This window comes from Macrosteles quadrilineatus, unplaced genomic scaffold (genome assembly GCF_028750875.1).
Source record: "Macrosteles quadrilineatus isolate MER2022 unplaced genomic scaffold, UCM_ALF_1.0 Scaffold_8__2_contigs__length_117827958, whole genome shotgun sequence".
Lineage (NCBI taxonomy): Eukaryota > Metazoa > Arthropoda > Insecta > Hemiptera > Cicadellidae > Macrosteles > Macrosteles quadrilineatus.
The window spans coordinates 60,227,594-60,246,096 of NW_026542601.1; the positions used below are offsets into that span (position 1 = coordinate 60,227,594).

Consider the following 18,503-nt stretch of genomic DNA (forward strand, 5'->3'; position numbering starts at 1 on the left):
ACAGCAGTCGTATAAATCCTGATTGTATTATTGCGACAAAAATAAAGGGGAAATAGTTTACGTTGTTGTATAAAACTAGTGGCTTGTAGGGACATAAGTCCCTAAAAAGCTCAAATGTAAAACAACTTTTTGCAATACCGGTATTTAAACAAACTCAGAATAACATTATCTATGTGTCAGAATAGGCATCCCTACACCATATCTTTTGTGTAAAAACCAGTTTGTTGTTATTCTTTGTTTGCTTTTGTTGATGTCATTTTCAATAAATAATTTGAATCACTCCAGTGGTTTAACATGAAAAGGCAGCAAACATATCATTGTATGTGAATAAATACTGGCTTACTAAGGTAGCTTTGGTCTTGTGGTTAATGAGGATAAATAAAAGCTTCCCTGTTTGGAATTTTAAAAATTCATTGGAGGTTCGCCTTCAGATGAATTGAAGACGCCTGCAATTTCATCTGCAGTAGGCTTATTATACCTACGACGATCCATATTTATCCTGTCTACAAACCTAAGTTCTAATTCACTGTCACCTTGTACAACCATTTCTTCCGAAGCTCTTTTGTAAATTTGTGCAAATGTATTTTCTAATAGAATTTCAGCTAGTTTTTACAATATTTCAGGTTTTAAGTCACTATTTTCTCGACGCCTTTGACGAATTTCTGTTGCTGTTGATGTGTCAATAATGTACAATTGGCCATACACGGGGTTTTCATCATGTTGAGGCAGCAAATCTGAGATTGAACGATAAATCTGTCCTTGAATTTTGAAACAGTATCCGGTCCTTTTCCTGGAATATCTTTCTTACTGGCTGAAAAATAAGCAAAAGCCATCGCACTGTTGCATTGTCGAATGAATTTATACAGTTGTGGGCTCTCTTCAAACAAACTTTTAAGTTCTACATTAGTTTTTGACTGAGGAAGGTTAATAAGTCCGTTATGGCAACATGTCATAAAATGATTATTCGTTAGTTCTTCTCTAAAATGAAGAGCACACTCACTACATTGAATGCACTCTTGGTCCAGTAATCCTGCATCATGGATCTTTACATTTCTCTCGTCTACCATGGGTCTCCTAAAAAGGGGTTGTAACATATCTTGATTAAGTTCGTCATTATCTACTCTTGCTCTCCTACGCGCACTGTCATTCCTATGAACAGTTCCCCGCCCTTGTGGTATTCCCCTGGCGTTCATATTAATTACAGTACTTATAATGAAAAGAATATATATCCAGCAGCCTACATACCAAAACATCTTGAATCCCTGGTGATTTTATAAAAGTATGATCGAATATGATTACTCTACGTTGTATATTCACTGCACTAAAAAAATTTACTTATGAAGGAATGCAAATACACCATTTTAGAACCAATAACATTTATAGGTTATTTTAGTTGTATATATTTACACAACCTTAACCTTAAAATGTGTAGAAATATAAAGAAAACAACATCATTTAAAATAAACTTGAACATATGATTTAAAAATAAAAACAAAACAGAAGTTAGATTTCATTTTGACTCTTTGATTATTTATACAGAATATTTATTCTATGTCGTTTATTCCTTTAACACGACAATAACGTAAAAGCATGAAAAAATGAAACTTGAGTATATGATTTAAATATAAACAAAGAATGCAGACGTTTTTCCGACTAATCTTCAATATTTCAGTTTTATTATAGTATACATTTCATAGTTGACTGGCTAAAAGTAAACCAAATGCGTGTATTGATCACTGTTTTCAAATCTGTGGCACAGCTGTTTTAATTTCAAAAGATGTAAACAAATTAAACCCCATGTTGTTTTAATGGGAACAGTTTTATTCTCTTGCGAATTTATGGTAAAAAAATAAGAAAAATGAATAGTTTTCCCTCAAAATTCAAGTCAAGACCTTTAAAATAAGACCCCTCCCATCCTTCTACGGCCATCCAGTCACTCACAATTTCTTTACAAAAATTTGACTTACGGAATTATATATATAGATTACAGTATTTTTTTTTATATTTTATTTGTGACTAAACTATCTTTAAGACTTAAATTGTAAAGTAAATGTCTGTATAAACAATCCCAAGGAGGGATACTGGTATAGGTGTGCTACAGGTATTGAAATACATCATGTATTTTGATGCATGTATTTTACAGTAAAATCATTTTCCTTAATCAAATATGTTTAATAATAATCAGTGAGGAAATGAACTTGTAGTGTTTATATTTTAATTTGTAGGTTCTTCCTCGGTATACAAATTAAAACTTAGACATGTTAATGTTTCTAAGTAATACCTACAATAAATTACGTAAAAAATTTTAAGATAACAGTAGTGCACGTTAAACTTTAATTACAGTTGTATAGACTTTTCATTACTTTGTAGAGAAAATCTGAAAGGCTATTAGATTTATTGCATAATCTTCCAATTTACAGGTGTTTATAGAGGTTAACAAGTTAAATTTAATAAAGTAATTTATCTAGAACCGGTAGGGAGCCAGGAGGGAGCCTCTTAAAATCTAGAGGAGTCATTAAGAAAATGCAAAACTTTAAAACGAGTTTGATACGCGCTTGCTGATGCAAGGAGCAAATTTCCATACTTGAAACTTCAAAAGTTAAATATGATGTTGAATGGACAAGTTTTGCGAGTTTTGTGATCAAATTTAAGTGTCTGGCCTTCTACTTCTGTCCATACAGATTTCAATCTCTAATCCTGTCGGCGATTCACTTGGGTAATATTGCGACTTCAAGCAACAGATGTTGCAGGCAAGCTTAACAATTGTGTTTTGCATAATGGGGGCTTTGTATTTTGTACATAGTCTGAGAGAAAGAAAGAGAGTAGAAGTTATTTGAGTCATTAAGATGGTAACTTATAGTTTTCATTTAGTAGCTTAAATAGGAATTAACCAATCTTAAGAACTAAGGATTTTGCAGAGTGGTTTTTTATTAATGTGACCGCTTAACCGACAATGACCTGACATGGATTTTGCACTTTCAAAACGTCGTAAAAGCGAACTTGTTTTATGTCATCGTGAAAGTGAGGTAGATCTATTCCTAAATAAGGACTAGCCTTCTAAGTTATGTTGATCTGAATGTTTACACAATAAAGTTAAACCGATTAGAAGTACAAACAAATCGAAAGTATCGGGTTTTACCATCAGTTTTTTTTAAAGATGGCTTGATAAAGGCAGCAACAAAGAGCTGTGGGACTACATGGCCCAAGAAACAAACAGGTATGCTTTTCAATTTTTATCATCTAACGAACCTTCTGCAAAATCAAGGTCCAATTATTGGCTTCCCATAACAGCTGTTGAAATGAAAAAAAAACTTAGGTACAGTATTATGATTTGTATGCGACACTTTACGAAAGTAAACCCAGCACCTTTACAGCTTAAACATTTTTTGAAATTACAAATCTCGTAATAAGGTAACTATGACAGTTAAACTATTATATCCCTCGCTTAAATTATGTTCAGGTACAACATCAACTTACATCTCCTGAGCACCTAGCCATTATTTCCTTCACACATACGACTCTAGTCCAATAATATCAACCTCGACCAAACCAGTAGCACTGCTGGATCCTGTTACTAATGACTATGACTCTCTTCAATCTTCACTTGCAATTCGAGACGGAGATCTTATCAGAAGATCGCTACAGTCGTGATTCTCAGAGAAATATACTTCAAGTATCGGTTAAAGTTAATCGGTAAAAAGAAACAACCTCTCCAGATTTTAATCGTTCTTTGCACAGTATCTCCTAACACGAGGAATAAGTTTGACAACTAACTTTTGCGACATTTTCCTTTTGCCCTTCACTTGATCATAGACAATTTGATATATAAAATATAAATTTTATGTTTATGGCAGTATATCTGTTTGTTCCGGGTGAACACAAAACCTACGTGATCGTCTGTGCTGAAACTTTACAGGAAGGACATGAACGCGATCAACTCACGAGTTTCGAGCGAAACCTTTATTAGGGGGGAAGATTGATTAGTGCTTTCAATGATTGCACCATGGTGGAAGTAAGTCTTACTTCCACCATGTGATCGCACGATACCTACATTTGCTTTATATTTTGGGAAATTGAATTATGTGTTGGGAGAACAGTTTATTTTATAACACCTGTTAATTTCTGTTGCAAACAGTGAACAAAATTTGTCTGGAAATCTGTTAATTTCTGTTAATTTATAATCATATGTTTATTTCTTGTTGTTTATTTAAAAAGGTATGTAAATAAAGTTAGTTGATTTGAGTGCATTCGTTTAATTTCTTAGTACAGTTCTACCATACACTTAACAAACACAAGACATTTTTTAACTAATTTGTACAATTGAGTTTTACTTCTACAACCAATGACGGGTGCAAAACTGCTTTTCACATTCAATTTTGTCACAGTATTCTGTTATGAACCATCATCTTATTTTGAAGTAAAGTCCTAAATTGTCATGGTTATAAAGCAACTAGTGAAAATTAATTACAGTATTTAACTAAATTACAAAATATAATTCTTAGAGAGAGCCTGAATTGATTTAAGGATTATTAAAAACGTAAGTGTTAATTAAGTTACAAGAAACCATAGAAGAAGATCACCCGGATGCAGAAATATTACTGCACGTTACAATATACCTCCGAAAAAAAAAACTACTTCATGTACAACCATTGAAAGTGACTTCATTAACGAAGTGGATTTTAACTGTGTCGATGAAGGTAAATGTTTAGACCTGTATTAATGACTGTCTTGACGCAGTGTTTACATTGGAAGGTTTGATGACTGAAAGGACTTCTCTGCTGAGACGACAGTTAATTGAGCAAGGCTGAACGTGTCTTTGAAGGTAGTCATTAATTTAGACCGAATGACTTAATGGCTCCACTCTACACTTGTCGATCGCTCGACTTACATACTCAAGTTTGGCGACCGGTGCGAACAGAATGCAGTTTTTGTAGTTTTATTCCCATTAATGTGTATTCAATGTCGTATGACATGATAAAATAGAACTCACAACATAGTTGCAGCATTAGTAATACATTTTTATACGAACCAAACACAGTATACTATCTTGATAAACTCTCCTCCCACAGAGCTCTCCCGGCACAGAACCTGCCATAGAGGTATCCCCCATTACGTTCCTAGAGGCTTAAGTTTAGGTCGAGGAACCTCTCGACTTTTGATTCGAAGTGGTAACAAACTTCCTTATGGCCCCAAAACATTTGCTTGCTAGTCTTCAAAACAAACAAAAAATGTACTCGCATATTTAGGAATTAATGGTGTTATTCCAATTGTCTTTATTTAAATTTGTTTGTGATCTTATTCAATTGTTAATTTTCTTTGTACTTACAGTAAGATGAAAGCTGTTCTGGAGGGCAGGTATGTAATGATAAATACTGAATTAGTAAAGGAAATTTACCTGGTGAACTCTCACAACAAATACAAATACTTGTCGCCTGGACCAAATGACATGCACACTGTAAACAGTGCAGTAGACTTATATTGTTGATAGCTGTTCTGTGTACTCTAAATAAAAAAGAATGGTCGTACCTACAGTAGGAACATGGGAATACGTCCAGCACCTAAAAATGTTTGTATGAAAATTAATATGAGCTACCATGTCATCCCAATGGCACCAGCCTCACTTACTTAACACCCAAGCTACCAATTGGAAACGGCTAGCTTTGATATAGCATATTTGAAGAATGAAATATAATGAATATACCATTTGTCATGCGAGACTGTGAGAGACCAAAGTTTGCTTTATTTATTAGTAACAGTACCAGGATTGGCGAAGTACTGTAAAACTGAGTTTTATAGTTATTTTTCCTTACGCAACTTTCAAATTCTTCATAAAATAGTTTGAAAATTGACTGGCACAGTTTGTATTCGTCTGGAGTTTCACGAAAGAATATATCAAAACATTTACGTCCAATAACTGTAGTTAATAGAACACCGGTCCCCAGTAATACATATTCACTCCAGTTTACTGTGTACTGTGTAGTGTGTAGGCAGACCACAGGGGGAGGCGGCTGCAGCTACTGGGCGAACATAACCGATCATTTATAATGATATCCTAACCGACGGCGCGTGAGATAGGCAGAGATACATGTGAACTGGGCGGCTCAGGGAAGGCATGTGAACTGGTGCGCCGTTCAAATACATCGTCTGTCTGTAGATATTATTTTATATGTTTTGTGTTTATCTACGCAAGGGAACTATCCAAACCCTAGCCTCGTTATACATACATGCATTAGAATCCAAAATGCATTGGATGGCATTTTGTGATATCATTGTAAACTCGTTCATGTGACGTGAATTCATTTCCTATGCATCCAAATTGTCATAAACCTTATTCCAGTAAGGCGTCTTCTCGGGACAGCCAACAGGAAATTAAAAAGGGAAACATTATTCAATGCTCGCAGTGAAGTTAATCGGGACCAGCTAAGGACTGACGTTGATCAATCTAAGCAACGGTCATTTGACTTCATTAGCAGAATTCTCAAGGTCGAGCACCAAGGTTATTTTTTAACAAAGGCGATTATTTTACTTTGATGCATGATAAAACAGAAGCTACTCCTATACCTTCACTTGTAAATAATACAGATGCAAGGAAACGTTTTCTAGGTAAGACTCGAACAGAAGTATACATGAATCGAAATATGAAACAGCGAAACCTTTAACACTAAGTTAGAAAAATAGTAAAACACAATATGAGAACTTTTCCCATTAAATAAAGTTTAAGCATATCTCAATTACACGAATTTACAGACAGACACTTAGAACAGAACAACATAAATTTCAGGTTAAGGTCCATTAGAGAGGTTTGAAATGGTCCTGTACATATATGAATACACAGATTAAAAATTATTTAAAAAAATCGGAATATTGTACAACAAAATACCAACCATCGTATCCAAGGTATATTAAAACAAATTTTGAGATACTTTTTTTTAAAGTATGATATACAACTGATTACGAAACAAATATTGACAGTTGTATCCACATGCATTCAGGACGTGGAGCTATAAGTGAGGTCCTTTGAGCCTAAACCTTAAACGACCCGGAATGCAGCAGTTAAACCGAATTAGTCACCATATCCTGACCTCGGTCAATACATCTCAACGAGGCGTCGCCGAGGTCTCACTTAGGGCAGTGTGAGACCAGTAATTTTGTAATTCAGTGTAACTAACAAGGTTTCATCTAATTTATTCTACCCTCTTCATTAGTACATATCTATGTTAAACAAGCATACACGTGTTGGCGTCTTAAAATGTAACATGTTGGGTAGTATCACTATTGTTTACCGGATAAATAAGCCAATATTTATCTTGCTGGATGTCTTGAGGCAATATGCCTCAATCTATAAATCAAGGACTAAGGCAAACATTAAGGAGAGTAATGATTAACACTCTCCTTATACCTGAAAACTAGATCCACAAAAATTCATTTGATGAATTAGCCTATGCCGATTTAAATACCATGAATTTGACGATTTTGACAATAAGTTGTGCTAGAAGATGTCATACAAATTCTAAACTTGAAATATCTTAATACTCTCTACGCCATCGGAATTGTAAGGATTCACTCCCAACCGTGTGCTTTTGACAACTATTAGGCAATCATTATAACATTTGGATGGTCCATATTATCTTAACGGTACACTTTCCATTCAATAATTTCCCCCATCGTGATCTGAGTAGGAATCCGCTAGAAACACTATACGTTATACTCCAAGCTGTTACACGATATACAGACGAATGTTAAACCAGAGTGGTACAACACGGACACGTTAAACTCAGTGTTTATATATGCTACAAGTATCGGCCGTGTAGACCAGGCCGTCCGTCTCCACGCGGGGTGGTCGGAACAGCGAGGCTGCATGCTAAACAGACATGCTCCTCCAGAAGTCAAAAAATGCTGAACGGCGCTGCAAAACACCTGTACTGCTCTCATTCATCAAGCGGGCGATTTGAATAAACTTCCCATCTCGGCCTGCACTGCTGCAGAGGTTGGGGGATGGTCGGAATATTGTGATTGGGTGGTCTTGTCTCTGAAGTATCCTCAGCTGATAACAGCAGGTAGCAACCAGAAGCTGGCAACTTATGTATTTATGCATAATGTCAGCAAATTCACAAACCTATATTCGCGACTTATTCAATTCCCTGATGGCAACCATCCTGCTATAGCATAAGCCAACAAATATAATTCCTAAGATCCGCTGTTTTCTGTAAACCACATATCGGCTCCTTATATTACCAAAATTATTCGACGAAGTTCCTTTTGGATATAAGTTTTCCCATCAGAGCACTTGATCAGATTCCAGATCTTGAAATGTTGAGGATATTATTTTGGTAATCAATAATTGCTAACAATGATAACAATTCCAACAATCCCTTTTAAATTACTCGGACCATATTTTAATCGTTTAGTTTTCGAAATTGTTATACTATTATTCAAATTATAATATACTCTACTGCTTAAAGGAGTGTACAGCGTTTAGTATTTTTTGATGAGAAAGTTAATTAACAATACTATTCTATAACTATTCTATACATCAGATATTACGCATAATTGTATTTAGATTCAATGTTTATCTTCGTTTAAACAATTGTGTGCGAAATGTTTTGTGAATTTAGTGTTGGATTGTTTAAGCTCAAAGTTGCTGAAGGCAAAGGAAATGTTTTTTAAAAACAACTTAAACATTATATTTAAGAGATTTTCCCTCAGCCAACAGCAACTTTGCAGTAACATATAGGATCCGCATTTACAACCACATAAAGTCATTAAAAATATATTTTCCTCATGCATCACCCTTTAATCTACTTAGGCCTACTTTACAAAATATTCATGGCACATAGCCTACAATAGTCTAAGTCGAACAGAAACTGGGAAACTGATGTTGGAACGTAAAACGTGTAAACGGTTGCAGAAATTAGACTAACAACTAGAAAATAGACAAGTTTTTACTTGAGCAGGTGGCGTTGCACCTTGCAGTCTAGCAGCTTGCAGTTTGCACTTGCTCTGCAGCTTGGTGCAACATGTAACTTAAGATCTCTCGCGGCTATCCGTAACATCTGCCGTTACAATTAGCAATCACTGCAGACCAATCAGGTCTTGTAGGATACATCTGTACTCAACAACACGGGGAAGGTAGTTTATAATTGTTTGAAATATCTACCCTGAAACATCGAGGTAGACTTCCCCTGAAATAAAGTGGAAGGACGTTGCTGAGGGTAGGCTTTAGAGGCTATAAAATTGATTTGGATCTGAGAAACAATCTAATAAAAACTCGTATTTTGGTAATGCGACAAAAATATATTTTATTTCCCACTCAGACAGCGTCAATGAAATAGTAGAGAATTGACTGTTTTTAAATGTTCTTACCCCCTTAAAAAGATTAAATATACGAATACTGTAGAACTGAAGAAAGGTAACATAACCAAGCCTTTTGATAATAAATCTTTGACTTTTCGTTAAATTTCTAAAAAAATAATTCAAGACAAGTAATCATACCTGGAACATTGGAGTATACAAACTTCGACTCAAAATATTGAATCAAGTGTTTTGAATATATCCTATGCACCAAACAGTTCAGATCGTTATGTTTGTCTGTATTATATATCTCGAAATCCAGAGGAAGTATTTTGACTAAATTTTGGAATTAGGTACTTCTAGCCCTAAACATGTGATTGGTGACAGGCACAACCCAGGAAAATTCGTATTTCACTACACTAAAATTTAACATTGTTGCTAAATAACCATGTTGGTTGAACAAAATGACAAGTAAAAAGTAAACAATAGACCTGTGTTGTAATGTAACATGTGTTAATAACAAGACATCCACAGTACTAGCGAGTACTAGCCAACTACATAATACAGTACAAAAGGGAAAAAATCTGTTGTAACTATTGAGTAAAGATTACACAGAAGACTGCACCATAGATAAAACATACTCCCTTACTGCACCGAGCCATTGCTCGGTCCCCAGATACTGACTTTAAAGTGAACAAATGTTCTTTGAAAATCATATATATTATTTAAATAAATATTAAAAACCTGTGCTGGATCCTTAGTTGGTGGAAACGCATTTTATTGATGAGCTTCAAGATACTATAAAGATAAACTAACGTTCAAGTCCCATAACAACTTTAAGTGTAAAACTGTTTAAAAATTTTAATGCGAGTGTAAGTTGTAACGTAAGTAGAGACAATGCCATGCAGCATCCCACACATAAAATTGTAATTGGGTATAAAACTTAGAGCATTAACAAGCAGGCGATCACTGGCTGATTCCATTATCCTTTTACGATTGTACAAGTGGCTTTATCTTCGATTCTAACATTTCACGTTCTTGTCGATAAAGTAATAAAATAAGCCGTTCATAAATTAGTAGATATATGTCGGGTTTTAGGTGTCAATGAAGACTTGTTACTTTATTTTAAAACGTCTTCACGGGTTTTATTGGAAATACTATACATCTCTATCGGTAGATAGGTAATTATAGTAGGCATTTAATTCAGTCACCGATGTATTAAGACTTTAATCACAGACAATATAATATTTTAATGGTTTCTGTTATCTGTGCTTTAATTATAGCCTATGTATGATTATTTTGAGTAGCTTAATATATTAACTTCCTAATAGCTTAACTTATTACTGTCCAGTCTGTGGTAATGTGAACGTATATTCTATGGTTTGACTAATCTACATTACCGTCATAGGTCGACATGAAAGAGTATTGCGAATACATGATTTAGAATTTTACGTTAAATTTAGACAAACTAGACACTTTAATTCTAAGTCACTAGCGTTTACAAAGATATAAATTAAAGTCATGTTTGGTTACTATACAGTATCAAGACAAAATATTCAACCACCAAGTTTAGTTCTACTAGTTGTTGTATTCCATCCCACAGGACTTAAAAACATCGTAGATCAATAGCTTCCCTCGCTTTACCTTCTTTTCCACATGTTCACAAGAACAAAAGGCTTAACTTCTACAAAATAATGGTCGTCTTAAAATCCTGTTTTGATATAAATCTTGAAGATTTGGAATATATGGCTATCTTCATCAAAATCTGCTGCATGTGCCTGGAGCCAGTCTGCAGAATCTTTTAGTTCTTCATCTTCATAACTGCTTGGATCTGAGATCCTTGCTACTTCTTTGTATTCATAGATACATGAATAGATGTCAGTTGTTGGGAGCTTACGTCTAGGCTTTATGACTGATTCAGAATACATTCCAATATAATCTTTCCAATATATTTATCGTTGTTATCCTACCAGCCTGTAGTCGGAAGTTGTCATTTTGCATGACGACGTCAGAGAACATCATAGGAATGTGATAGTTTTGTCTAATCTTGGTACACCCAGGGTTAGGTATCGGGTTAAGTATACTGGTACACCCATTCAAAGTCTACCTCTTTACTCGTCGCATTTAGCCCAGACACCGCACAAACATTCCAGAATACGTACCAATCTGAAAACTGTTTTCACTTTTATGGTAGCCCCCACCTTATCTTTGGTAGGGGGTTCTACCAAGTCACACATTTTGAGACTTGAAATAAGTGATTGCACGACCTTCACTACAGCTGGGCGCCGACTCCGAGGGACCTGTCGCACATTTGACTGCAATGCCCTCTTTATCTTCCGCACAGTGACCAAATGGAGGTTACTTTCTTATTGACCCTGGTGGATTTTACCAACGTTGACTTATTTTACAGATCTTGTTTCCTAGTATATCTTTGAATGTTGTTTTGCAGTCATCGTGATCAACCACCCGTGACTACAACTGTACCCAATTTCTTCTCCCATGGCTTTTCTGTCCCATTGAGAATCGGTTAAGGAGGAGACATATGTTCTTGGCACTTGGAGAACACCATGTCCTAACTAAACCATACCAATGTTGAGCCCCCGCACGGATGTCCGTTGTCCGAGTCTCGGTTAGCGGGTTGCCTCTCATTAGTCTTCCCATAAATTGCAATCTGCACCGCAGTAGCCGCCACTTTGCACGCTTGTCCGAACTCATCACTCCGACTCCTTGTACGGCTCAAATTGCACGCTTCGGAGATTTAATTAAGCACAACCGCGCATAAACCTGATCAAAGACACTATAACCCATTCCCCGGATTAGCCTGGCCGTTGCCTTGTTGCTTGTTTGTTGCCTACTTGTTGGTTTTTGTCCGGGTTTATCGCTTTCTCACTACCTTTAGCTACAATGTTTACAGTTGGTTGATTGGTTTTCTTGTTAGCACTCGTACTTTTGTAGGGTTTTTATGGAAGTTTGTTTGGAATTGTCTTGGTGAGAAATATTGAAGTTCCAGGGGTGTCTGGTTTGGTGTCAGGTTTATTGTCAGTTTTGGCTGGCACTTTTAGTTAGTGTAAATTGTGAAAATGTTCCTCACAGTAGCTGCAAAAGTGCAGATCTGCTCGTGCACTGGACAAGTTATACATATTATCTTCACAATAAAGTGATAGAATTAATAGGATTCGGTGAAAAGAAGGGGACATTTTGTACTCAGATGTCTGAATGTGTTCTTATTTAAATACTAGGCTGACTGCTCTAGATCTAGCCACTTTGTAAACAGGCGGGTCCAAAAAGATTATTAGTTAGTTCTGTCAACGGTAACCCAGTGATCTTGGACTGATAAGCGAGAAACGGTGTTTCGAGACCATCGATGCTACTTATATCACTGCAGTCGAAACTGGCTTGCCTATGCGATTCATACGTTAACGATACGTCACTAACAACGAGAAGTGATTTATCTCGTACCAGATCAACGCTCAGAACATTCTGTGCGAAAAGTCTGTGGCGAAGTGCAGTTGAGGTTAGACAAGTAGTATATTTGGCTAATTGAAAGCGTATATTCAAACTCTTGACCCTTATCTTCTTTTATTAGAAGAAGGGAGTAAACTAGCCTAGTTTCGGTACTTTCGTACTATACGGAGGCCACCCCTATACAGCACGCTGCGGTGGTTAGGTTCGGTTGGGTATCATAATCTTTTTATGACTCATCTGGTATCGTTCGATTCATAACGAAACGAGGAAAGTCCAACAAACATATTTATGATAACCCAACCTAACCTAACAGCCGCAGTGAAGTGTAAAATAAGTGGCCTTCGTATAATATGAAAGTACCCTAGTTTCCTAGTGTGCCCTAGTGTTGGTGGGATCAGTTGACGATGTAGGTCTAGTAGTCCTAGTTCAAGCCATGGACTGCAGTTGAGCAGTTGCGGAGTTGCAGATTGTCTAAGGACCGCTCAAGGTGGCGGCAGTGGGAACATTGGACTATGCAGGTCTAGCATTCGAGGTTCGAGCCAAGTACATAGTATGGATTGCAGTTGAGCAGTTGCGGAGTTGCAGATGCCCTAAGGATCACTCAAGGTCGCGGCAGGTGACCACTGACCACTGACCTAGCCAATGGCCGAGGTGTTGACTCCCAAACTGGTTATACCACCAACGGACCTGCTCTCTGCCTCTAGGTCACCGCTAAAGTGGAGGGTGGCTTAAAAGGCTAAAAAACACTTTCCAACGTGGCCAGGCTTTAAATGTCTTCAGAAGCCTTGATTGTCAAGCAAGGGTTCTAAATTACCCCTCTCATTACTTTTTTTTCTGCATACTATTTATTAGCGAATTTCCCATATAGGGAATAAGGGAATAGGGAATTACCGTAGGTCTCGTGAGAGACAAAGACCCAGGCCCGATTTAATTTTTCGTTTTGAAGTCCCCAGAGCCCAAAAACACCCTCCGTTCAAATTCATATACAGTAAATGTATACAGGGTGTCCCGCAACTCTCTACCAAAATTTTGGAGCATTGTTCCTGAGTGAGAAACCTAGCTAAATACCATATTTAAATTGTCCGGACGTTCTTATTTACTCACACAGACGTCATTTTGATTTTTCGCTTATTAATTTTTTCTAAAGAATGGTTAAACATACGAAATGTAAACTTTGCACAAACATTTATGACAACTAGACAAAGCTACCAAAAAATTATAACAATACTGCAAATTCATAAAACGAAATGGCGTTTGTGAATGATAATAGAGTTATTTTTAGCATGGGTTTATCAGATAACTAACCTAAAGGGCTGAAATTCAGACAACAGAGCGTTCTACGTACCTTGGTAAAGAACCGAATAACCGAATCAAAACTGATATAAACCGTTTCCTGTCGATAACAAAATCAACACAACATAACCATTCATTAAAAACTGTAGAAAAAGAAAAGAGGTGATATTTGAAGATTATATACATAGAACGGTTGGTAAATATGTCAAAATGAAGGCAATGTTGTAAATAACGAAATATAAAAGCTAAAGAATCCATGTGGTACTTACTTTTGACTTGTTCTTGTTTTGATTTATTTAAAGTGAATAATCTGATTTCATCCACGGAGTTATTTATCGTAGAAAGCAAAGACCAATACGTTGGTCACCATTGATGAAGTAAAAACAAAGCACTCAGATTTGAGAAATAAATCTATACTTATTTAATACGCAAGCACGATTTTTGTGACAATTACTCCTCCGAAACTACTAAACCGATTGACATGTTTTTGGTGTCATTTGAAAGAGCGTAACGTGAAGTTGTGCAGGAAACCTTCTTTTTAAGGAAATAATTAGAGAGTGAGGCCCTGGGGCCCTTTAAAGTTTCGTATTTCTCCATAAGGATAACAAGGGAGATAATTTTTATTTACAGAAACATATGTTTGTTAATTGAAAATAGTCAAAGTCTACTACATAATAATTTCTGTGTAATATGACTATTAATGTATACTACATTTCAATCAAGGATTGTGTGCCTTAAACTTTACTCATAATGGATCTCACTACTTTATTTTCATGCTGGGAATAGTAAAATTTAATTGAGAATAAGAGAATAAGTAGAAAAACTTTACTATAATAAATGATGTATTTAAAATCACAATCTTTTGACATTATTAATTCATTAGAAACGAAACAGCTGATCAAGAAATCAAACAAATCATCTACTTCATGTGAATAATCTTTTTACACAAACATAGTTTTTTTAACCAATAACTTGATTATTTTTTACTTGTGGGTGTATTTTGAGTTTGCAGTTATGAAAGCACCAAGCTAAGTACTTTTTATCTAATTTTTTTTATAAACTAACAGTATTAATGAATTACTACATGAACTTAACAAGTTAGGTAATTAATTGTCAGTATGCCAAGGGGAAGAGTGGGTCCTCGAAAACAGTCGAAGGCAGAGGCACCCATCTAGAAAATCCAACTGAGTTTTTAAATATTAAGGTCAGTGGATTGCCAAGACACAGATTATGCAAATAAAAGGAGGCAGTGGTTTTATTGATATTAATACATCAAAAAGGGCCTCATTAATGGCACAAGGCTTCATGTGATCAGAACGTTTAACAACAATGTAAAGTAGAATGTAAAGTCCTAACATGGAACAAGTGAGTAAGGACATACTTTGATTTTGAGGATAAAAAATTTGCCCGTCTGAAACAAAGTTACCTTTTAAAATGGAAAGATGCTAATTTCTGTTATATTTGGCATTTGCAGCACAAGCACTTTAATTAAAGAGCAGCAATGTTCTTAGCCAGACCAATTTCAGTCATGAGCAACTATATACTGTATAGGTTGTTTTAAGTAAGGCTACATCTTTTAATAGTAGGATAAGCATATTCATTACGGAAAATTCTGACCAGGGTAATATTCCTGAAGGCAACTTTAAGACTAAAATCGTAGTATTCATGGAAGTGCTTTTGTGATAAGTGTTTTCTTCAAGCAGCATTTTATGACCCTCAAAATATGCTACATAGGTATATACTACATTCACTGCCTATTGGTTTGATATGATAAAATGTTTTGTTTGTGTTTTTAAGAATCTTAAAAAAAAATAACTACCCTGTAACATACTTGAACTTGAACACTTATTAATTTACTAAATATAATACGCATACAGCTAGAAAATGGCTGGATTGCTTCCCTTCTAATGCTTTATTATTACTGTATTTAATTTTCGACGAGTCAATATATAACACGATGAATTTGTTTTCTAAATTTATTCATATGTTTTTGCGGGGCATTGAGCCGCACAGGTTCACTAGTATTAGTTTATTTTGATTAATTTAATGCACGTGTTTCAGCTGACCGAATAACGTAAATAAACATTTCAAGTTTAAATTACTTGCAGTATGATATGTTTTTTACTACTTAAAAATGAGTGAGTTGTATATTTTCCCCGGGTAGTAAGTAAAAACAAAACTTTAAAATGACACCTCATTTACGAAAATTTGTGAAGAAATAAGGAAGTTATGGTCTGCCGACAAAAAAGTACGTTGGAAATTATAATATAGGCCCTACACTATAAAGATTTTGTATGATATTTATTTTTATTTTTTCTCTAGCGACCAAACTGGTTTGGCTTAAGATCCACTCTAAAGAGCAATATCAAAATTTATGATGAATCAACAAATATCTTTGCACTCATTTTCTTAAAGGATCAAATTATTAGGTTTTGTAGTACACCTAATTGACTATACACTTTTTCATCTTTACTCAAAAGGACGCATGAATGAATAGTTAAACATATTATACCACTTATGATTCTTCTTCTTCAAAGTTCCATCCTGACATCTGCATGTAACTCGTTTCAATTTGCAGAAAGCCCAACTTACCGGACAGCCGTCAGATCAGCGATACAGCTGATGTGTTTATTGACTACGAGTTTGTTTACCGGCTTGTCTCCTGTTATTTTTATGATTTTATATCCTAGCGTGAAGTATGTATAAGTATCAAGGATAACTGAGGAATTTCCAAAGAGTGAACGAGACAAAGATACATTTCTTATAATTAATCTGTTTCAGTTTTCATCGGTGTTTTTCACCATTGGAATTTTTTACGTAATTATAAGGGGGTACGACGTTGAAACTACCTTAAAATTTACTACTGGTACTAAGTTTAAACCTGACCAAGGAATAATATGAGTAATTAATTGAACCACTGTGATTCCCTCCCCTCCTCAAGAATAAAATTAGATTTGTACTGTATCATCTGTATTATTCAGTTAAATAAAACGTAACAATGCGTATTCCCATTCACAACAATGGGAATACAGATGTTTCATATCATTTAACATTATATACAGGCCGAGTCAATTGAAATGATTTGTAAAAATTTATAATGAAAAACTCTTAACATATCCTCACTAATAATATTATGATAATGATAATAACCTGGTCAAACGTGTACAAATTAGTTAGTGAATAATTGAACCATTTGAACCGTACCTCCGATCGCATCGCTGCTTAACAGAATACAGCAGGCATTGGCAATCTGTCGAAACTTTTCTTACCACCTTTTCTCCTGAACACCCTTTAGTTGTACAACGACGCCATACAGTTAAGGCAAGTGGATTACAAAATTTAAACTTATGTTAAGGAAATAATAATTGAAATATTGATTATTCGGTGTTTGTTTCGGTTGAGACTTAAATAAATTTAAATAAGCCATTGCACACGATGCAATTGGCTTACTTTAGGACCATGAACAGGGAATGTTACACATTTAAAACGATCAAAATACGGGATTAGACTGATTTAATTTAATTAATTATTGTATTTCACTTTTGCTCTTTAATTATAGTTAATCATCAACAGCTTAAAATGCATGCCTTCGGGGAGTTACAAAAATTAACTTCCATGTAGCTTACGTTTATATAGGAAATGGGGCAGGGCTACTATATTTTGTGCTCTCTTGTACTATTTCTGATTGTTGGCAAAAATCATATGCTCGAAAACACGCTCTTTGTACTATCTGTACCGCTATTTTCGCCTCCATCAGCAAGTCAGGATGGCCGAGTGGTCTAAGGCGCTGCGTTCAGGTCGCAGTCCACTTCTGTGGGCGTGGGTTCGAATCCCACTTCTGACACTACCTTTTTGCTCTGTCATCTCTTCCCATTATTTATTTGCCAATTCAGTGTGATGTTAATTGAGTTTTAATTTTTACTTTTTCACATAATATGCACAACAAGTAATGCCAATTCTGCATATACACGTTTTTCACAGTGATAATTCTGTTATACCATTATACAATACTGTAAATCTGTTCCAAACCACTAAAATACTTTACAATACAGCGGTATACACCGAAATATTGTCCTGGAAGCTAAACATATTTTGCTACAAAATAGCCCATCCAAACACCGTGAACCCTATGCGAAGAGAAGGTGTTTATGGCTTTTGGTAGACGGTTCGCCCAATCTCACACTGAGGGAGACGATAATACTTATATTTTATATTAGGTTAGGAAGGTTAGATATGAATAATATTCTCTAACAACATTAAGGTAGGTTCTGACGTTACAAAATTTTCTGTTTGTTTTAACACATCACATAATAGTGTAGTTTGTTTTGTAGTAGAGTGTGTTAATTTACTGTTTGTATATCATTATTCTACAGATCAATGTAACATCTTTTACTTGTCCTAAAACTTAGAATATTACACAAAAAACCATAATTTTAAACTATTGATATTCTTAT

At 35.3% G+C, this 18,503-nt stretch overlaps 1 non-coding gene across 1 annotated transcript; it reads left to right on the top strand.

The window, feature by feature from the left end:
• The first annotated feature begins 17,809 nt into the window (after positions 1-17,809).
• On the top strand, positions 17,810-17,893 carry Trnal-cag (transfer RNA leucine (anticodon CAG)). Its single transcript has one exon. It is a non-coding gene; the product is annotated as a tRNA-Leu (tRNA).
• Positions 17,894-18,503: the final 610 nt, after the last annotated feature.